The 23,585-nt window shown below is 37.7% G+C and overlaps 2 long non-coding RNA genes across 2 annotated transcripts in view; both read left to right on the top strand.

Annotated features, from left to right (window-relative positions):
- The window catches only part of LOC140608583 (uncharacterized), a 1,020,376-nt gene that overhangs the window by 76,888 nt on the left and 919,903 nt on the right, over nucleotides 1-23,585 (top strand). The window lies entirely within an intron of this gene.
- The window catches only part of LOC140609418 (uncharacterized), a 71,055-nt gene continuing 56,452 nt past the window's right edge, over nucleotides 8,983-23,585 (top strand). Inside the window, exons 1-2 of the long non-coding RNA XR_012011249.1 lie at nucleotides 8,983-9,120; nucleotides 10,015-10,165. This is a non-coding gene — a long non-coding RNA (uncharacterized lncRNA). The remainder of the gene's footprint in view (nucleotides 9,121-10,014; nucleotides 10,166-23,585) is intronic.

The following is a 23,585-nucleotide window of genomic DNA, read 5'->3' on the forward strand; positions in this document are numbered from 1 at the left end:
AAGTTAGATAAGAGTAAAGTTTCAAATACACTGAGATAAATTCTCTGGCAATGTAACCTGGCTGTCAACAACAAACAGGGTCACAAGTTGATTGGCTGAGCTACAATGTAGAAATGAGCAGCTGAGTTGAAAATGGAAATACTATTCTTTCTTAGAGACAGAAGCAAATATGACATGGTGATAAGCTCTGGAAGTGAGACCTGAGGAAGTACTGATTTTTACATTATGTACCTACGCTTCCCTCCATTCTTGACACGAAGTTATTATTCAGTATGAATGCCTTATGCTGTAAAATATGCCACGACTTTGAAGTCTCCTTGAAAAGCACCTCTACACGAGAATAGTGAATAAGGAACAATAACAACAAAAAAAAGGGGAATTTCAAAGATGAAAAGTTCTAGTGAATTGAGCATGTCCAGAAAGTCATCTGTAATTACTACTGATCAACTGTACAGACCATGAAAAAAGAAATGAAAAAGGAGACACGTAACAAAGTATTACTGAGGCATTGATAGTTTTCATATTTATACTTTAAAAAAAGGATTTTATTTATTTGAGAGAGAGAAAGAGAGCATGAGTGGGGAGCCGGGAGAGGGAGAAGTAGGCTCTCTGCTGAGCAGGAAGCCCATCGCGGGGTTTGATCCCAGGATCCTGGGATCATGACCTGAATTGAAGGGAGACACTCAACCAACTGAGCCACCCAGGTGCCCCTCGTATTTATACTTTATTGCATAATGTTTAATATTGTGTTTATCCAAGATCATGTTATAATTTTCGAAATGTTATTTTTGGATTATGCCTAAACTACTTGTTGAGTATCTCAAATTCACCTAAAATATTTTTCCCATTGTGCATTTAAAAAATAATCCGTTATTTGACTGCATTCAGCTGTTAAAAAGATTCAAAAGCTTTCCAGGTGAGTACTTAGTTCTAAAGTACCTAATTCACCATGAATTACATAGGTATCTTACATAATGACTTCCTAGTTGTTTGACAGTAGCTTATTTCAAAATCCATTAAAGGATCTAGATAAAATTAATTTTGAATATTAATATTCTTGTAACATCAACATTCACAGTCAACTCAAGTGACCACTCTCATTCCTTATCTTTGGGTGCTTCACAAAACTACTATATGCTAAATTACTATGCATTACCATTTGAAATTAAATAAAAATGTCATATTCACATAACAATTGCATCTTAACCCTCACAACACTGAATAACCTAATAGAAATTGAATGTAAACGATAATTGAGTAAAATGAATTTCATTAGGAACATTTTTATGACCAATTCAAATACTTCTGAAATTGTACTGGACAAAATGGCAAGTGGAATGGAAACTAACAAAATGATGGTCTGTTTAGTCCCTAGACTAGGAGACACTAGGGGTCAGATTTCACAACCCCCCCCAAATTGGAAATTGGAGATTTAATACATTTACGTAATAATACAAATTTAATATGGAGAGTTTTTAAAAATTTAGAAGAAAGCATTTTTCTTCGTCCTATAAATAAAAGTTCATTCCCAGCATCCTGTAATACATAAAACCATAAGCGATGCTTTTTTCTAAAAATTTTACCATTTGAAATTTTGTCAGTTATGTATACTATACACATATTTTTTTTAAAAAGGGTATTCTGTTTTCTAAAATGTAGTTGATGTTCTTATAATGAATGAAAATGACTTCAAAGTGTCACACTTTTGGCCGTTTAGAAATTAGATTTTCAATGCAAGTATATTAATTTCTGTGGTGATAGTTGCAGTTCTACTTTTTATAGTATGTTCTTTACTAATTAAATTGAAACATAGTCCACGCAATAGAGTTATACTGATAGTCTTGTGTTTACAATCTGTAGTAAATTTTTCTAGATATAGTACTTTTTTCATGCTAAGTTACATGCTGTACTATATTACATTAGTCCCCTTATCTTGTGACATATTATCTTCATTTATAATTTAGACAGGTGATTTCAGTGCATGATTTGCTTTCCTAAGTTTTTAAATATTAGTGATCTGTTGAAGAACACACTACCTTATTGAACAGAAATTTTAAGTAGTATCTATCCATTTTAAAACAGATACTTGTTATTATGTAAATAAGTAATATTTTTGTGGTTTCAAGTTTTTTAAAATTCCAGTTAGTCAACATAGAGTGTAATATGAGTTTCAGGAGTAGAATTTATTTATTTATTTATTTATTTATTTATTTATTTATTTATTTATTTAATTTATTTATGGATTTACTTATTTGTTCATTTATTCATTTATTTTTTATTTTTAAAGATTTTATTCATTTATTCATGACAGAGAGAGAGAGAGGCAGAGACACAGGCAGAGGGAGAAGCAGGCTCCATACAGGGAGCCCGACGTGGGACTTGATCCTGGGACTCCAGGATCACGCCCTGGGCCAAAGGCAGGTGCCAAACCGCTGAGCCACCCAGGGATCTCCTAGGAGTAGAATTTAATGACTCATCACTTACATATAAGACCCGGTGCTCATCACAAGTGCCCTCTTTAATCCCCATTACCCATTCACCCATCTCCCCACCATCTCCCCTCCAGTGACCCTCAATTTGTTCTCTAGAGTTACGAGTCTGTTTTATGGTTTGCCTCTTTTTTATTTTTTTTTAATTTTGCTCACATTCATCTGTTTTGTATCTTAACTTCCACATATGAGTAAAATCATATGGTATTTGTCTTCCTCTGACATATATTTTGCTTAGCAAAATATACACTAGCTCCATCCATGCCCTCGCAAATGCCAAAATATCATTCTTTTGGATGGCTAATATCCTATTTTATATATATGGAATAAATATATACCCCACTTTCTCTATCCATTCATCAGTCAATGGAAATTTGGGCTCTTTCCATAGTTTGGCTATTGTTGAAAGTGCTTCTATCAACATTGGGGTGCATGCACCCCTTCGAATCAGTATTCCTGTATCCTTTGGGTAAATACTTAGCAGTACAATTGCTGGGTGGTAGAGTAGTTCTATTTTTAACTTTCTGAGGAACCTCCGTATTGTTCTCCAGAGTGGCTGCCCCAGTTTGCATTCCCACCAACGCATAAGAGGGTTTCCCTTTCTCTGCATTCTCGCCAACAACCTATTGTTTCCGGTGTTCTTAACTAAGCCATTCTGACAGGTGTGAGGTGGCATCTCACTGTAGTTTTGATTTGCATTTCCCTGATGAACACTGATGTTGAGCATCTTGTCCTTTGTTAGTCATCGGGATGTCTTCTTTGGAAAGATGTCTATGCATGTCTTCTGCCCATTTTTTTACTGAATTTTTTTGGGGGTGTTTGATAAGTTCTTAATAGATTTTGGATACTATCTCTTTATCAGATATGCCATTTGCAAATATCTTCTCTGTTCCGTAGGTTGCTTTTCAGTTTTGTTAATTGTGTCTTTTGCTGTGCAGAAGCTTTTTATCTTGATGAAGTCCAAATAGTTCATTTTTGCTTTTGTTTCCCTTGCCTCAGGAGACATATCTAGTGCGAAGTTGCTATAGACGATGTCAAAGAGGTTTCTCTGGCTGTGTTTTCCTCTAGAAATTTTATAGTTTCAAGTCTCACATTTAGGGGCTGTGTGGGTCAGTATATGAGCGTCTGCCTTGGGCTCAGGGTGTGATCCCGGGGTCCTGGAGTCAAGTCCCACATTGGACTCCCCACAGGGAGCCTGCTTCTCCCTCTGCCCGTGTCTCTGCCTCTTTTCTCTGTCTCTCATGAATAAATAAATGAAATCTTAAAAAAAAAAAAGTCTCACATTTAGGTCTTTCATCCATTTTGAATTTATTTTTGTGAATGGGAGAAGAAAGTGGCGCAGTTTGATTCTTCTGCATGTGGCTATCCAGTTTTCCCAAAGCCATTTGTTGAAGAGACTATATTTTTCCCTTGGATATTCTTTCCTGCTTTGTTGAAGATTAGTTTTCCGATTACTTGTGGACCCATTTCTGGGTTCCCTGTTCTGTTCCATTGATCTATGTGTCTGTTTTTGTGCCAGAACCATGATGTCTTGGTCACTACAGGTTTGTAAAAATAGCTTTAAGTCCAGAACTGTGATGACTCCACTCCCTCCCCGCTTTTTTAAGATTTCTTTGGTTATTCAGGTTCTTGTGGTTCCACGCAAATTTTAAGATTGTTCGTTCCAGGTCTGTGAAAAATGTGGTATTTTGATCCGGTTTGCACTTGAACAGTGTAGATTGCTTTGGGTATTGTAGATATTTTAACAATGTTTGTTCTTCCAATTCATAAGCATGGAATGTTTTTCCATCTCTTTGTGTCCTCTTCAATTACTTTCATAAATGTTTTATAGTGTTCAGAGTACAGATTTTTAATACCACTTTGGTTTAGGAATCTTAAGATTTTGGGTGCAATTATAAATGGGATCAATTCCTTGAATTCTTTTGCTGCTATGCTGCTTCATTTTTGATGCAACATATTTCTGTACATTGATTTTGTATCCTGCAACTTTGCTGAACTTGTGTATCAGTGCTAGCAAGTCTGTGGTGGAGTCTCAGGTTTTCTACATTGAGTATCATGTCATACGCAAGTATTTAAAGTACATTTTCCTTGCCGATTTGGATACCTTTTATTTCTGTTATCTGATTACTGAGGTTTGGACTTCCAGTACTTTGCAAATGGTGGTGGAATAAGTGGTCATCCCTGTCATATTCCTGACCTTTGAAGAAAAGCTCTCTGTCTTTCCCTCTTGAGGATGATATTAACGGTGGATCTTTCATATATGGCCTGCATGATGTTGACGTCTGTACTCTCTACCCTTACTTGGTTGAGAGTTTTTTTTATCAAGAATGGATGTGGTGGACCTGCATGATGCAGTCGATGAGGTGTCTGACTCCGAATTTTGGCTCAGGTCATCATCTCAAGGTTGTGAGATGGAGCCCCATGTTAGGCTCCCAGCTCGGCATGGAGTCTACTTAAGAATCTCTCCTTCTCCCTCTTCCCCTCTCCCTGCATGCAGGCAAGCTCACTCTCTCTATAAATAAATAAATAAATAAATAAATAAATAAACAAACAAATAAATAAATAAATAAAATCTTAAACAAAAGAATGGATGTTGTACTTTGTCAAATGTTTTTCTGTATCTGTTGAAAGGATCATATGGTTCTTATCCTTTCTTTTATTAATGTGGTGTATCACGTTGATTGATTTGTGAGTATTGATCCACTCCTGCAGCCCAGGGCTAAATCTTACTTGATTGTGGTGAATGATTCGTTTAATGTACTATTGGATTTGATTTGCTAGTATTTTGTTGAGAATTTTTCCATCCATGTTCATCAGGGATATTGGCCTGTAAGTCTCTTTATCAGTGAGGTCTCTGTCTGATTTTGGAATCAAGGTAATACTGTCCTCATAGAATGAGTTTGGAAGTTTTCCTTCCATTTCTATTTTTTGGAAATGTTTGAGAAGAATAGATATTAACTCTTCTTCAAATGTCTGATAGAACTCCCCTGGGAAGCCATCCAGCCCTGGACTTTAGTGTTTGGGAGATTTTTAGTTGCTGATTCAATTTCTTTGCTGCTTATTGGTCTTTTCAACTTTTCTGTTTCTTCCAGTTTCAGTTTTGGTAGTTTACATGTTTCTAGGAATTTATCAGCTTCTTCCAGATTGCTCACTTTGTTGCCATATTTTTTTTTTCATAATATTCTCTTATAAGCGTTTGTATTTCTGTGGTGTTTGCGATCTCTCCTCTCTCATTCATGATGTGATTTTATTTATTTGGATCCTTTCTCTTTTCTTTTTCATAAGTCTAGGTATGTGTTTATTAATTTTATTTTTTAAAGAATTAGCTTGTGGCTTCACTGATCTGTTCTACTGTTTTTGTTTCTTTCCTTTTTTTTTTTAGGATTTTATTTATTTGAGAGACAAAAAGAGAGATAGAGGCAACAAACGGGGGGAGTGGCAGGCAGAGGGACAGGGAGAAATAGGCTCTCTACTGAGCAGAGAAGCCTGATGTAGGACTCAACCCCAGGACCTGGATCATGACCTGAGCCAAAGGCAGATGTTTAACTGACTGAGCCACCCAGGTGCTATTTCTGCTCTATTCTTTATTGCTTCCTTCTGCTGGCTTTAGATTATATTATTCTATTTCTAGCTCCTTTAGGTGTAAGATTAGGTTGAGTATGTGAGATTCTTCTTGCTTTTTTAAATAGGCCTGTATTGCCATATACTTCCCTCTCCACTTTTGTTTTATCCTAATGGTTTTGGACCGTTGTGTTTTCATTTACATTTGTTTCCCTGTTTTTTTTTCCCCCATTTATTCTTTAATTGCTTAGTTGACTCATTCATGATATTCTTTAACCTCCATGTATTTGTGGTCTTTCCAAAGTTTTTTCTTGTGCTTGACCTCAAGTTTCATAGCATTGTGGTCCGAAAATATGCATGGTGTGATCTCAGTCTTTTGCATTGTTGAGGCCTGACTTATGACCTAGCGTGTGATCTGTTCTGGAGAATGCTCCATGTGCACTCAAAAAGAATGTATATGCTGCTGCTTTAGGATGAAATGTTCTGAATACGTCTGTTAAGTCCATCTGATCCAGTGTGTCATTCAAAGCCATTGTCTCCTTATTGATTTTCTCCTTCAATGATCTGTCCATTGCTGTAAGTGGGGTGTTAAATTCCCCTACACTTATTGCATTGTTATCAATGAATTTCTTTACGTTTGTTATGAATTGATTTACATATTTGGGTGCTTCCTAGTTGAGAGGGCATAAATATTTACAATTGTTAGGCCTTCTTGATCAATAGGATCTTTAATTATGATACAATGCCCTTCTTCATCTCTTGTTACAGTCTTTGGTTTAAAATCTAGTTTGTCAATCCAGTCATGAAATGGGCAAAAGACATGAACGGAGATCTCACAGAGGAAGACATAGACATGGCCACAAGTACATGAGAAAATGCTCCGCATCACTTGCCATCAGGGAAATACAAATCAAAGCCACAATGAGATCCCACCTCACACCAGTGAGAATGGGGAAAATTAACAAGACAGGAAACCACAAATGTTGGAGAGGATGTGGAGAAAGGGAAACCCTCTTGCACTGTTGGTGGGAATGTGAAATGGTGCAGCCACTCTGGAAAACTGTGTGGAGGTTCCTCAAAGAGCTAAAAATAGACCTGCCCTCGACCCAGCAATTGCACTGTTGGGGATTTACCCCAAAGATACAGATGCAGTGAAACACCAGAACACCTGCACCCCAATGTTTCTAGCAGCAATGTCCACAATAGCCAAACTGTGGAAGGAGCCTCGGTGTCCATCGACAGATGAATGGATAAAGAAGATGTGGTCTATGTATACAGTGGAATATTCCTCAGCCATTAGAAACGACAAATACCCACCTTTTGCTTCAATGTGGATGGAACTGGAGGGTATTATGCTGAGTGAAGTAAGTCAATCAGAGAAGGACAAACATCATATGGTCTCATTCATTTGGGTGATGTAAAAAATAGTGAAAGGGAATAAAAGGGAAAGGAGAGAAAATGAGTGGGAAATATCAGAGAGGGAGACAGAACATGAGAGACTCCTAACTCTGGGAAACGAACAAGGGGTAATGGAAGGGGAGGAGGGCGAGGGGTGGGGGTGACTGGGTGATGGGCACTGAGGGGGGCACTGGATGGGATGAGCACTGGGTGTTATGCTATATGTTGGCAAATCGAACTCCAATAAAAACATATACAAAAGAAGTCTAGTTTGTCTGACATAAGAATGGCTACTCTGGCTTTCTTCTGATGTTCATTAGTATGATAAATTGTTCTCCATTCCCTCACTTTCAAACTGCAGGTGTCTTTAGATCTAAAATGAGTCTCTTGTAAGCAACATAAAGATAGGTCCTGTGTTTTTTTTTTTTAATATACATTCTCATACCTTGTGTCTTTTGATTGGAACATTTAGTCCATTTACATTCACAGTGATTATTGATAGATATGAATTTAGGGCTGTTGTATCACCTGTTAAGTTGTTGTTTCTGGAGAATTTCTTTACCTTTCTAGTCTTTGTTGCTTTTAGTCTTTTTTTTCCCACTCAAAAAGTCCTCTTTAACATTTCTTTCAGGGCTGGATTTGTGGTCACAAATTCCTTCACTTTTTGTTTGTCTGGTAAAGTCTTTATCTCTCCTTCTATTCTGAATTACAGGCTTGCTGGATAAACTATTCTTGGCTGCATAGTTTTCCTATTCAGCATTTGTTGAGGCCTGATTATGAATACGTCATGCCACCTGCTTCCGGTCTGCCATGTTTCTGTGTAAAGATCTCCTGCTAGCCTTATTTGTTTTCCCTTATAAAGTTAGAGATTTCTTTTCCCTTTCTGCTTTTAGCATTTTTTTTTCTCATCTCTGTATTTTGCAAATTTTACTACAATGTGTCTTGGTGTTGTTCTGCTTCGATTGATTTTGATGGAAGTTTTCCGTGTCTCCTGAATTTATATGTCTGTTTCCTTCCCCAGAGTAGGGAATTTTTCAGCTATGATTCCCACAAATAAAGCTTCTGCCCTCTTTGCCCTCTCTTCTCCTTCTGGGACTCCTATGCTATGGATGTTATTCCACTTTATGGAGTCACTGAGTTCCCTAAGTCTATGTTTGTGATCTAATCTTTTTCTTTCTCTCTTCTTTTCAACTTCATTATTCTCCAAAAATATACCATCTATATTTATTTGTTCCTCGGCTTCCTCCAGCCTTGTGGTCATTACATCTAATTGGTTTTGAATCTCTAGGATTTTTCATTCATTGTGGTCTGACTAGCTTTAAGGTCTTTTATCTCTGTGGTAAGAGACTCCCTGGGATCTTCCATGCTTTCCTCAAGGCTGGCCAGTCTTATGATTGTTGCTTTAAATTCTGGATCAGGCATATTACTCATACGTATTTCGATTAGATCCTTAGCCATGACCTTTTCTTGTTCTTTTATGATGAGTTCCTCTGTCTTGGCATTTTGTCTAGGTCTCTGTCCTCTCTGTTAGGAAAGCTTGTTATATTTCCTGCTCCTGAGAGTAGTGGCTTTTTAAAGAAGAGGCCATATGCTGTCCAGGAGGACACTGGCACTCCAGGAGGTGTATGCTGTCTGCACTCTGGTGCTGTGTTTAGGCTGCTCTTTCCCTCAAGTGAGTCTTCTGCAGAACTTCTCCTTGCCTGCAGTGGTGAATGTTTGGACCTTGGTCAGAGTGTGGCAGATTTTAACTAGGTGTGCTCTGGTCTGCTTATTAAAAGAGGCCTGATGCTATTTCCACTAGAGCGAAAGCTTTTCAGCGCTCTATGGTCACTAGATTTGGTGCATGTGTGCAGGGTGTGTGCTGGTCTTCTGGGGCAGGGGGAGCTCACTGCTCTGGTTCTCAGGCACATTTACCCTAGTAGAGAAGCATCTGCAGAGCACAGAGGGGTAGGGCTTGGTGTAAGCACCTCTGGCTTCCTCTGTTGGTGCTGCTTCCTGAGGTTAGTTTATGCTAAGGAGTGGGGAGAGACATGGCATCAGCCAGCTTTCTTGTCCCTGGAGAGGAGAGTTCACACCCACTGCTCTCCAGGAAGCCCTCCCAGAAGAGAAAACAATCTCCCCTGTGGGTCCCAGGCATCCCTCAGATCTCTGCCTTCTGCTCCCCGCCCCTCCCCCTCCAGCAGTGCTGTGCACCTGTGTTCTATTCTGCACAGGTCAGTTGAGTTTTAAAACTCCAAATTTTATGAACTGTGCTGGTCCTTTAGGGGGAGGGTGTCGTTGTACTGGGACTGATGCAAGTTTGTCCCAGAAGGACAGTCACATTAACGCACAGGAGCATGGGATTTGGAGTAAAATACAACAAAGAGCCATTGTCCAGTTTAGCAATACTCAGCAGGTGTCTCTGCACCTATGCTGGGGAGTGGTGGAGGGAAATGGTGCCCACCAGTCTTTTGTCCCTGGAGAGGCAATGCCATCTCTTCCAGATTCAATTTAAGAAGGTGGAACCGTGTCTCTGTCTCTCCCAGTACATCCCAGGGGATCCTCAGACTGTGCCATCTGTTCCCAGGCTTCTTCACTCCGCCACCGGAGCACTGCAGTGACCTCAGGGTTCCACAACAGCTACATCGTGGTCCCCTGAAACCTCAGTCTTTGAGCTTCACAGGTTGTAAAAGCTCAGGATAATCAGCCCCTCTCCTTTCCCCAGCCAACAGCTCTGGGTAAGTGTTTTCCTTGTGCAATCCCCTGTGTGTGCATCTCTCTCTCTCTCTCTCTCTCTCTCTCTCTGTTCAGGGTTCCCTACCAACCACAGCATCCACGATCCACCTCTTCTCTCAACCATGTCTCCACGCCTCCCACAACTTGGCCTCTTCTCTCCCTCCAGTTGTGCAGGTTTTTTCTGTCAGTCCTCAGATTGATTTCTTGGGTATTCAGAATGATTTGATATTTATCTAGCTGTGTTTGAGGGATGAAGCAAGCCTAGGGTCCTCCTACTCAGCTGTCTTAGCTCCTTCAATTAAATAAGTAATTTTCATCTCTTTAAAGTTTAACGATGGATTCTTCACTTTCTTATTGCTCCTCACCCTTTGTTCTGTTAGCTGTATGTGATACATAATAATTCACCTTCACGATGTGTTCATGTTTATGGTAATGTCAATCAAAAGGTTTGAGTTAAATGTGATTTTAAGCAGTCAATCTAAAGAGATGATCTTTGGGAGATGACAGTAGATACCTGGTCTGTAGGTTATTTGCTAGCTCATTGCAAAGCTCAGCAATCACCGTGAGGTTTTCATTTCACAAGGCCAGTACTTAAGGAGTAGTCTCATTTGTGTTTGAGTGAGAATGCCCTATCACATGGCAAATGTTATGAAAAAGGGAGACTTCCAAACTACAAAAATCTTTCCCAACAGGGCAGAAATACAATATTTGCTTACAAAGACAGCAGATTCATCTAAGGACAGGTGACAATATAGAGTTTGTCATACATTTTCAAAAAGTCATCATACTAAAATACAGCTTCTTAAGTAAATGTGAAGGTTGAGACAGATCATTTACATGCTGCAATAAATACTGTCCTATACAATATGTAATGATATATTCCTCCCACAATGGGATCCCTGTTTAAATTCATTCAAATATTGGATTTTAAACAATAATTAGTTCACAGATTTAACCATATTTTGCTCTTTTGCTTGGCTGGTGTGCAACTGTTACATTAGTGTAGACTGAAGTTTGCAAGTTTTATACACAGTATAAAGGTTTTACATAGAGATAATGCCTAGAGAAAGATCATTTTATTTGGAAGATTGCCATTGAAATAACCATGAAACCAATTTCTTTATGAATTACAACTTATAAACACTATCAATTGTAATTCCAAACACCATACGTTGGATAGCATTTGTTATATAAATAATGAATAAATTGCCTTGCGATAATTATTGTTCTTGGCTAATTGTTTAGTGTACAGAATTTGACGGGCCTCAATTTTTATGGGGGAATCTATTTCATTTTTTAGACACTATTATAATCTTACATGTTTCTATATTTATTATGTAACATGAACTTATCTAATATCTATTCTTTTAAACACTGAAATCCAACTTATGCATATTGAGCTGCGTCTCTATACTCACTAAAGTAGGCATTCAAATGCGTAAGAATGAGGACTTTGCCATCAAGGAGGGATCCTGGAATACAGATTGGAGCCACAATAGCATGTAAAAGGATACAAAGGAAAAAAGAAGAGTCCAATCCAGGTACTTATTAAATATTGAGGAGTGCGTAGTGTAGTAAGTGGATCCTAAAAATTTACAGTGAAAAAGAAAAAAAAAAAAAAAAAAGGCCAGAATGACTATTGATCCTATTGGAGCCTTTGGAGACTTTGAACCTATTTTCTAATTGTTATTGTTTCTACATCTGAACGTATTTACAAATTGAAGTGTGTTCTACACTGCACTGACCATTTCATAAGTGTCCTAGAGGATCACCATCCTCACTGGGGGAGAGAGCAAATATAGAAGTATGTCACTAAGAAAAATCCCCTGCCTCATTTCCCCAGTGAATGAATCAGTGCTTCTCACTATATTCGGCTTTTGGGGAACTGGAGACAGAGTAAGACTCTGAAAATAATTACAACTTTCCTATTAAAGCCTTTAGAAAAGGAGGCAGCCACCAAATAAAGGCATTCTCCAGACGTACCACCTTAGGATTCTGGATTTGGGGTTTGGCATGGCCACCAGATACAACACTTCTGATTTATCTAGCTCAGCTTCATACTGAATTCTTATTGAAACTGAATGCCTGATTCATAGAAGTCTAGGGAGTTTTCAGCCTGATAAGCCCATTTTTGAGGCTGGCTAAACTTACGCTGCTATACGAATAATACTGTAAGATGAACCTTAAAAGTCTTCCTTATTAAACTAACTACCTAACTAACCAAGTAACTAAAAAAACAAAAACAAAAAAACAAAACAAAACAAAAACAAAAACAAAAAAAAAAGAAGAAGAAGAGGAAGAATTCTCCCTTATAAAATGAATGTATTATATTGAAGAATTCAGCCAGCCTGGCCTCAGCAGCATGCTGGCTTTAAATGAAAAGATGATGGCTATTTCTATGGAGGAAAATACGATCTCCCATTGTGCTGCCTAAATCAAATTAGAGCCACTGACTTTTTTGAGGTCCCAGATTCAGAGTCTCCCCTAATTCCCTAGGCCTTGTTTACAGATAGTTCAGCTAAACTGAAAACTGATGATGTCTGCTGTGGCTGTTCAGCTTGAACACAAGCAGCTGTGCAAAAACAAAATTGGATATGGTTGCTACGCTCAGTGGGGAAAACTCAAAATTTTAGACTTGCAGATTAAAAAGGAAATACAGTGTAAGACCAAGAGCTGTGTTAGCAGATTGTGGTTGCTGGTCAAACTATCTGGATTATTTGCTCAGATGCCCAAGGTAAGGGCTCCTCTCTGATGAGACTAAACGGAATCATGCTTGCAGTATCTAAAATTGCCACAATGGTTGAATGGATCCATCACTGTATTGGACGTGGCAATACACACGCACCATTATAGCCTGGACACAAGGGAATGGACTCTGTATGTCTGTCACAGAGGAGGCTACTGCTTCTCAAACTTGTGACTGACCTGTTTACCTTTAAGTGAGAGAGTCCATATCATAGTAAGTGTGGTGCTGCTTACCCTAAAACATTGACTACATCGGATCTTTATCCTCATGTGGAGGCCCTGCGGTGCTTCATCAGTATTTACTTCTGACTTCTTAGGTGATTGATCAGCTATCTCTGGCCATCCCATTGAGACTCTTTTTTTTTTTTTTTTTTTTTATTTATTTTTATGATAGTCACACACACAGAGAGAGAGAGAGAGGCAGAGACACAGGCAGAGGGAGAAGCAGGCTCCATGCACCGGGAGCCTGATGTGGGATTCGATCCCGGGTCTCCAGGATCGCGCCCTGGGTCAAAGGCAGGCGCCAAACCCATTGAGACTCTTGAGACAAATATTTGCTGTATGTTCAATTTTTCTTATGGAAAAAGTCTCTCAACAATAGACTAATACTCTTACCCTACTTCCCTTGCACTTCCCGGGGGCACACACCTAAGTAAGGCAGTTCTGTTATTAAAGGCAGATGTTCCCTGAAAGAGATTATCTTATCTAAGCTTCTTACAGAATAATGATGGAAACAAAAAGTTAGGAGATTATAGAAGTCATAGGACCAGCATTAAAATCCTCCCTAGACATTTCTGACCATAGCTCTTTTTTCTAACTTTGACATACCCAGTGGGTGGCACTCTATCTGGATGGAATCCTGGGTAAAAGTAGTTCTCAGGGATTACAACTTAATTCCAGTTAATTTTCATCAAAATGCTTTTCCCCTCTTGCACCTGATTCTTCCAGATAAATTATTTTGGTGCCAGTAGGGGATGACTGGTAAAAGATGAAGTTGTATCTTCTGGAACTGGGCACCCAGACTTTATGCCTGTGGAGAGAGAACCCAAACCAAGAAACCTAAAGAGGGAATGCTTTAGGTTCTGGGAAGTGTGTGTGTGTGTGTGTGTGTGTGTGTGTGTGTGGTCAGGGGATAGCACTGATGTTCGTTATATTTCAAACATGTACTGGGAGGTTTCATCTGAATAGTGTCTTAGTGCAGCTTTTTCAATTTGTCATAAATGCCTCTGAATATAGCTCAGTCGGCTTTCTATCTCAAGTCAGTTCTGACCCGAGACTATGGTGGATGACTTCAGCTCCTGAAAGTCCCAAGCGTAACACCTCAAGATGCTTCCGCATATTGATTTGAGATGAAAAATGCCACCTTGCTGATAGTGTAGATAAGCAGGACCAACTGAACTGGCTGTACCCGGAAAGTTCCTCACAAAACAAGGGCTGGGAAAAAAACCAAACAAAACAAAACACAAGGGTTGGACTCACTCATTACTCAGACTGAACTAGGAACTAGGAACTACAGCTTACTGACCAGCTATGAGGCCCCATGAGAGACCCGATGAGATGCTACATTGGAGGCATTATCAAACCATATCCCTTATTGATATATGTCCCACATGGGGGTCTAAGCATTATAAACAACTGTTTTTAAGAGACAATATATATACCCTCCTATTTAGATGTTGGGTATTATCTTGCCTTCCTCTCAACACATTACGACTTGCACCTTAGTGGTGGTAATGAGCATTTAAGGAAACGCCACTATGAATTAAGGTAATTCTTGAATCTTTTTTAAATTTTTTTAATAATAAATTTATCTTTATTTGTGTTCAATTTGCCAACATACAGAATAACACCCAGTGCTCATCCCGTCAAGTGCCCCCCTCACTGCCCGTCACCCAGTCACCCCCACCCCCCGCCCTCCTCCTCTTCCACCACCCCTAGTTCATTTCCCAGAGTTAGGAATCTTCCATGTTCTGTCTCCCTTTCTGATATTTCCTACCCATTTCTTCTCCCTTCCCTTCTATTCCCTTTCACTATTATTTATATTCCCCAAATGAATGAGACCATATAATGTTTGTCCTTCTCCAATTGACTTATTTTACTCAGCATCATACCCTCCAGTTCCATCCACGTCGAAGCAAATGGTGGGTATTTGTCATTTCTAATGGCTGAGGAATATTCCATTGTATACATCTTTATCCATCATCTTTCGATGGACACCGAGGCTCCTTCCACAGTTTGGCTACTGTGGACATTGCTGCTAGAAACATCGGGGTGCAGGTGTCCCGGCGTTTCATTGCATCTGTATCTTTGGGGTAAATCCCTAGCAGAGCAGTGCAATTGCTGGGTCGTAGGGTTTCTTCAGCTGGCTAGATCCAGGACCCTGGGAATCATGGCCAAGGTCATCGCTGGAATTTGGCTTCATTCAGATGCCAGGATTCCTGCTGACAGTAGCTTTGAGTGCCATATAAACAAGCTGAATGAATTTTGTACTGGCCAGTGTTAGGTTAAGCAGAGAATCTGATGCAATAGTATTTGCATGGGAAAATTTACCAAAGACTTCAACAGTGTGGAAACCAGGGGTAAATCTGTTGGGAGACAATTTGCCTTGAATATTTGTGCTTTTCTGCCTGGTTCAGATCTTTGAAGCAAAAGCACATGTTTAAACAGTAAATATACCTTAGAAGATTGAAAGAATGTTTCTATAAATACCTCTGAAGAGATCTGAAAACATAAAGAATTCTCTTCCCCTTCCTGGGGACTTGAGTATACATTTGAAGGTAGAAAACCAAGAGATGCACTTCTCTGCTCCTCCAGAAGAAATGCGCCTAGGTAACCAATCTGTCTTACTCACTAGTATGGACAATGGCGATATGTGTCAGCAGTCTACAAAACTCAGAGTTTCTTAAAATTTGGAATCACATAGTTGGGCAATCTATTGTATTTACCTAAGTTGCCCCATAAGGATTGGGATGGAGCCCTAAGCACTAAGACACTCTGGCTGCTCTAAGAAGTGGCCAGTGTCTCTGACCCCAGGATACGGTATCTTCTGTCAGTATGGGTCTATAAAATGATAGCAGGCTTACTCATTAGCTTGCAAGTAGGGTAAATCCAGTCACTTGACAGTTTCTGATCTAACTCTTGGAAATCTAGATTCGGTGTCATTGTGAGACTTTATCTAAGTCTAGTGATTTTGTGCATGATTATGGAAAGGAATACTAAGTGATGAAATGCACAATGCCATCATTCAAGGATATAAACACATTGTACAGAAAAATGTATATGTATTCTAAATCACTGGTGAAAGCTGACATGGAGACACAATAAGCAATTACTATAGATAATATAATGTAAGACAAAAGTGCTAGAATGAGGAGAGGTGGGTGGGTGAATGGGTGAAACAGGTGAAGAGGATTGAGTACACTTATCATGAAGAGTCCTGAGTCATGTATGGGATTGCTGAATCACTATTTTGTACCCCTGGAATGAATATAACACTGTGTGTTAATCATACCTGAATTATATATATAAATAAATAAAAGTAAGTGTGATGATAAAACAAGACATCAGCTTAAGTGAGGAATCAGTAGAGTACGCTTCAAGGATTGGCTTGGGAAGAAGGATAAAAGAAAATGGGACTGTGAGTTTTTACAGACACATAAAGAATCTCTAACTTAAAGGAGTCGTTAATCATGTCATATGCTTCATAGACCATGTAGTTGTGTAATTGGCTATAGGACGTGAACAGGGGGAAGCGATTAGTGACTTTGGTAAATAAGGGATTTATTTTTGAATGAATGGAATAAAACCCAAGTAGAATGGGTAAGTGGAGGACATGAGGCTAGAAAGTAGAGACAACACTTTTAGCTAGCTCGTCACAGATATTTTACTGTGAGAAGTGATAGAGAAATGTAACAGTGGCAGAGGAGAACATGGGACCACGAGAATGTTATTTTAAAGATGGACAACATCAAGTGTTTGAATGTGGCAGGGGTGCTCAGCGGAAATGAAGAAATTTAAGATGAAGGAAGTGAGAGATTAAAGGAAAGAGTGAAATTGTGTACACAGGACATGAACCTGAATTCCAGAGTTTATATATATACTATATGTTAAAATTGTATGTAAAATAAAATATATGTTATACACACAGAGATGTAAAATACGTATACATATATATGCTCAATAACTCTGGTTGTGTTTCTGTGAAGCCGACTTTCCATTATATTTATACAGTCCCCAAACATGTGTTCATAGGTATGTTACCACCTTACTTTTAATCAGGCCTGGTAGAGAATAAAGAAACAAGTATATATGTATTTCTTTCTCTAGGAGCAGAGGCTGAAGTTGACTAACGCTTGACTGAGGTAGTTCAGAAAGGCTACTCGCTGAGTAATCTTTCTTAATTCTAACATAATTCACAAAATAAATTAGAACACAAAAATTAATATATTAATTGGAAGTGTCATTTAAAAAACTAATTATTTTAATTATTTTTAAAACATTTTACTTATTTATTTAGGAGAAGAGAGAGGGAGCATGAGCACGAGTGGGGTGGGGAGGGGCAGAGGCAGAGGGAGAAGCAGACTCCTTCGTGAGTGGGGAGCCCAGCATGGGGTTCCATCCCAGGACCCCAAGATCATGACCTGAGCCGAAGGCAGATGCTTAACTGACTGAGCCACCCAGGCGTCCCTCATTATTGTAACTATTAAAATGTACTTAACCAGTGGTTTTATTCAAAATGACCACTTGTATTCAAAACAACTGCTGGTTTCACAAAATCCAATATTTTATTATTAAATCTCCTCTGATCAGATACCACCATCCTCTCCCAAATGTGTAAAATCTAGCCCTTTTTCTCCCCGCCCCCCCATGTTCATATTCTCTACTTTTTCTCCCTTTTACAGGGTCATGAATTACTTGTCCTGCTAATTATTTGTACTTTTCCTATTTAACTTCCTTCTTTGTCTTTATCTCTAATCCATGAAAATGATCACAATGTAAATGGCTTCATGCTGGTAGTTATTGTAATATTGTACCGTTTTGTGGTTAAGTTGTAAAGATCTACATGCTAGGCCTAAGTCACTGGTAGCAGGTCTCAAGTGACCAGGCAGGCTGATCTCCAATTTAAATGGCAATTCAAAATGTCTTCATTTGACTGACACTAGAATTATGATTGGTGTAATTTGATTTTTCTTGGCTAGAATAAGCACTTAAAACTAGCATACAACACAAATCAAAGTTAGTTACTTCATCACCAATATGAAGGTGACGATTATTGAATGCACATATTAACACTAGTAGAAATCAAACTATAAATACAGTATTATATAATAGAAATGTCCCTTAGAGACTATGTTTGTGTCAATAAAATATAGCGGAGACATAAACCTTCCACACAGTGGAGAAATGATTCTAGATTTAGAACACCATTTTCATTTTTCATGTTCTTTCTGCTGGGTGAAAGAAAATTCTCTGATTATCCAGATGGTTCTCCACATTTCACATGAGATGAATATTAAATGAAAAGGCAAAAATCATGTCTGTCAGACTGCAGTCCTGGATATTTGGACTCATGAGATTATTCTGAAGCATCCCAACTGAGTAAGCAAAAATTAAACATTGTTTTGATGGCTAGAATGAGCTTTCTCATTACGCTTTTATGTTACCCTCCATGTCGATACTGTGCTTTTTATTTGATAACAGATTTTCATAACTGAAATAATATAATGTCAGATGGCTACGGCATACAAGTGGGGGAAGAAAGAACACACATGTCCATGACATTTGAACTATCCGGGACTGTAGAAAACTATGTTGTTCAAAGTTGAGAATTTGTTAAATCCAATTAATAATTATTTATAGAGATTAAAACACAATGAGGAAAAGCAATGGACAGACTTTGTTCAACATTAGCATGCAGGAACAAATTTCATGTTCTAAATAAAGCTGTTAGAATAAAAAAATTAGTTAATGTAATGCTGTTTCTCAATTCTTAATTTAAATATCTAATTACATTAAATATCATTCTCTTTCTTGGAAAAATAAATGTTAACTTGTATGCACTTAATGGAATTTCTATTAAGTTTCATTTTCCAAGCTCATATGAAATGTTCTAGTTATCCCTGAAACTTAAGCCCAGCTAAGATAGAGTAGAAATGATAGCTTGCTGTGTTCATTAGAGTACTTAAGGCTCTTGTTGTATTTCCTGAGGCACATACTCACATGCATATGTATAGGAACAGCATGTGGGGAGAGATATTGACAGTATGGTTAGTTTAAGTTTAGGATTTCTTGTCATGCTTTCTGTGTTTCTGCAATGCACTGGATTTTGGAAATGATTTATGAGTCATGTGCATGATTGCTTAGTGTTGAAATTACCACTGCAAGAATTCACAGTCTGGCTTGTTTGCTATTACTGACAGAATTTGTGGGTTCAGGTTTGTCATACAAAGCAAATTGAATATCAGTCACTGATGCTTTTGTGATGCTTTCGATATTTAAAGAGGATCTTACCATTATTGTTTAATTTTATCCTCAGAGTAATTCTTTTTAGGTACTGAAAACATCACTACTCTTATTATAAGTAAAGAAATCTGTGGTACTTGGGGGTTGTTGATTTTTATGAGCATATTTTTAAATTAGGAAATAATTTAATTGAGGTTAATTGAGGAATATTAGGGGGATACCCAATATCTCTGGCAGAAGGAAGAGTTTCTGAGCTTCTGTTTGGGAAAGAAAGATATATTCCATTGACTTCCATTGATTTTTCTCAAAGACTTATTTTTGCTATATGTAGACTATTTGACTACATGAATGCCACAATATTTATATTGTATTAAGATAATATTTACTACTGAATCTGCAAGAAGTACGCTAACAAACATAAAATACTGGTATTGTATTTGCAATTCATCTGAGAAGTCATGTTCTTCAGAACAGAAATTGTATCTGGGTGACAAGGTCTAGATGTGATGCTCACAAAAAATCATTCTTCCTTCTTCTTGACCCAAAGTGTCAAAGCTGTCTAAAAATATGTAATATGGGCTAGATGCTAGAATGACAGTTTACATCAGGAGAAAAGCTAAGATACAGGGGAAATATGCACATGAAATATACTTGAGAGGTTGTGCTAGCACACTGGGAAATTAGCAGAAGATGTCTCAGGCAACATAGGGACAGACAGACATTACAATCCCAGGAAACAATTAGATATAATATAATATCTGTATTTGTAAACTTGTTTATATTAGAGTTCTATTTTCTCCTGCATTTAGTGATTCCATCATCAAGCAAATATTTTTCAGTCCTCTTACATATAAGATTCTATTCTAGAAACTGTAAATACATCTATAAACAAAATAAATATAACTCTTTGCTTTAATGGATCATTTCCAGTTATGACTGTATTCTAAATTTTTCCAAGCTCTTCTAGTTGGGTTAGTTGAATTAAAAGAGCTTTTCATTTTGTTTTTTGCTTTGTTTTTTCCTCTCCATATTTGCAAGGGAAAATGCAGTGATAATCACTGATAGAAACAAAATAGGAGAAGGGATATATGGGGAGCAACTAAGCAACTGCTCAGCTACCTCTTTTTTTTTTACCTAATTAGCTGATTTTTCCCAGTTAAGAACCTTAGAAATTCTGGATATTGCTTAATAATGCAAATTTCTTTTGTCCCTCTAGGGACTGTGTTTGGTTTCTAATTCTATATCATCCTTTTAGAAATCACCTGCATTTTCTCCAAGCATTAAGTAATGGGGGCCTTCAAATGTATATCAATATACATTTAAAAATGGATACATAAAATATCTATTGGTTTTCCTATATATATATACACACACACACATACATGCATATGTATAGTTGAGTGTGAATCTTTAGTTTGGCATGATTTTGTGATAATAGTTGTTTTGTGTTTTGTTCTGTTTGGCTGATATAGAGTCCATAGCATAGCTCCAGGAATATAATCATCCCTAAATATTTATATGGTTTTATTACTCACATATACTTTCAAGGATTATTCTAGAGGATATGAATAGTCTATAGGTGTATTTGACTTCTATAGCTGTGTAACAAATTGCCACAAACATAACTGTTTAACTAGCATGCATGTATGAGAGCTCACAGTTCTGTCAGTCAAAAGGAGTTCAGGTACAGCATCACTGGATTCTCTCTTTTCAGGGTCTCAAAAGGCTAACACCAAGGCATCTGCCAGGTTACACACTCATTTAGGACTCAGGGTCTTCCAACTTTATTGATTTTGGCCAAATTAATTTTCTTGTGGTTATTGGACTAAGATCCTCATTTTCTTGATGGCAGTAGGGAGAGGATGTTCTTAGCTCTGAAAGGCCATGCACATCCCTTGCCACAAGACTTTTTCATCTTTAAAGATAGCAATGGAAACTCTTCATGCTGGATTCCTCTTGTAACTTAGGATACCTTTCACTAGGAATATCTCACCATTTTTAAGGATTCTTTTGGTCAGGTCAGGGCCACCAAGGGTAACCTCTTTTTTAAAAGTCGACTGTGCCATATAGTCATGGAGTGGCTAGCCCATCACGGAACAAGAATTTTGTGACCATCTGAGAAATCTGCCCACTCTCAGTATCACTTAATATGTAGTCATGGAGTGGCTAGCCCATCACGGAACAAGAATTTTGTGACCATCTGAGAAATCTGCCCACTCTCAGTATCACTTAATATGTTATAAAGTGAAACTCATCTGTGCTCTCACAGCATGGCTGGTATGGATCAAGATAATAATGAATTTGTGTTTTGTAGTATATGCATAATCTTTTTTTGACTATATATAGGAAGGGATACATTCTTGCTTTGAAGCTATCATTTTAGGGGTGCCTTGGTGGCATGGTGGACTAGTTGTCCGACTCTTGATTTTGGCTTGGGTCTTGATCTCATGGGTCATGGGATCTATGGTGCAGAGTCTGCTTGGGATTCTCTCTCTTTCTCCTCTTGCTCCTCCCCACCCCTGCTTACACACACACACACACACACACACACACACACACACTCAAATAAATCAATCAATCTTTTTTAAGAAAAGAAAAAGAAACACTATCATTTTAATGTAATTCTATTTCATCCAGGAGGGACTTGGAATTCAAAGTCCAAGTCATAATAAGTTATCATTATGTGCATCTATTAAATGGAAGTACCAGAGAAACACTTAACAATCTGAGATAAAGAGTTGTTTTAAAAAAATAACTATCCTGATGTCACCAACTTGATTCATGAACATAAAAGGAGTTGAATCCAAGAACCCAGAATCAGTTTCATATTTCCTTTAACACTAGATTTTAAGTAAAACATCTAAATTACTTTCTCTAGTTAATAACATAAAGTTTCAAATGGCAATAATTAGAAATGCTTGACATTATTTCTAAACTTACTTAAAATCGATATAATAATGTTCAGATTCTATTTAGAGTTGAAAAATACAAACAAGTTCATATATATATATATAATTGAGTATTTAGAGAAATTATTTAGAAGTACACATTTGGGATACTTTGATCAATGACTGATCAATAAAAGGATGTGTGTTAAAAAAATCACAAATCTTGCATCTGTATGCTTGAATCACAATCCATGTTATTGACACTTATATTTGATTTGGGGGGTTAGGTTTAATTTAGAACCCTAAACAGACTCATTCATTTTTTCCAGTAAATATATTTTTAGAGCTTGGTATCTGCCAAACATGTACTAGGTTATGTGGAGGGCAATGGGAAGAGGAAGAGAGAAAAAGAACAAACAACAGAGTACTGACTAGATGAAGAGCAGAAGGGATTGTGGGGAAGAGAAACAAAAGAGCACAGAAAAATTAATTAATGGAGGAATCAAGATGACCAAAGAAAACACCAGCAATGGAGAAATAGGAGGAGGAAGAGAAAATGGATTGGCTGGAAAAAAAAAAAAAAAAGCTGGTAGAATTAAATAAGTAAACTTCTAATTTTGGCTTCACCATCCTTTGACTTGAGCATATTGCCTTGAGATGACATGATGTCTGAGCCTTCAGTATCACATTTGTATACCAGACAGATAAAAGGAGACCAATAGAGTATATGAGTGGATACTGACACTTGGATAACCATGCAATAACTTTCTTTTACATCCATTGGTAAAAAACTATGACACATTATCACTGCTAACTACAAGGGCCCCTGATAACTGTTAGCTGGCACACTGGTATCTCATCCTCCACACCCTCAAAATCAAGGATCTGTCAGGAAGGCAAACATAGTAGGAAAATAAGATGGTGAGTAACAACACACTTGATCTCTGACCCAGAAGATGGAGATGCAGGTATTTTGGAAATGGTACAAAGACAGAAATTTCCTCTGTGAAGGCCTCCTTTTTAAAACAAGATCCAATGCTTAAGATCAAAGAAGTGCTGGTAGGGTAAAAGTTGAAGAACTGAAAAAGAATTGTAAATAAGAACAGTAAAGAAGGCTTGTTTAATAGCCACAAAGAAACTAGGTATGTATGGAGATCATGAGTCTTTCGTGACAAATAAAAATTTTTAAATGTTTTTCTAATGGTTAGCAACGTTGGTGTTAACCAAGAAAGACAGACATTTGTATTAACACAGGGTTGCTATTAGGGAGTTAAAGTTATTGAGGAAATAATGTGTTTTTTTTTTATTTTTTTGAAATAATGGCTTA

The sequence above is a fragment of the Canis lupus genome, chromosome 18, assembly GCF_048164855.1.
Source record: "Canis lupus baileyi chromosome 18, mCanLup2.hap1, whole genome shotgun sequence".
Lineage (NCBI taxonomy): Eukaryota > Metazoa > Chordata > Mammalia > Carnivora > Canidae > Canis > Canis lupus.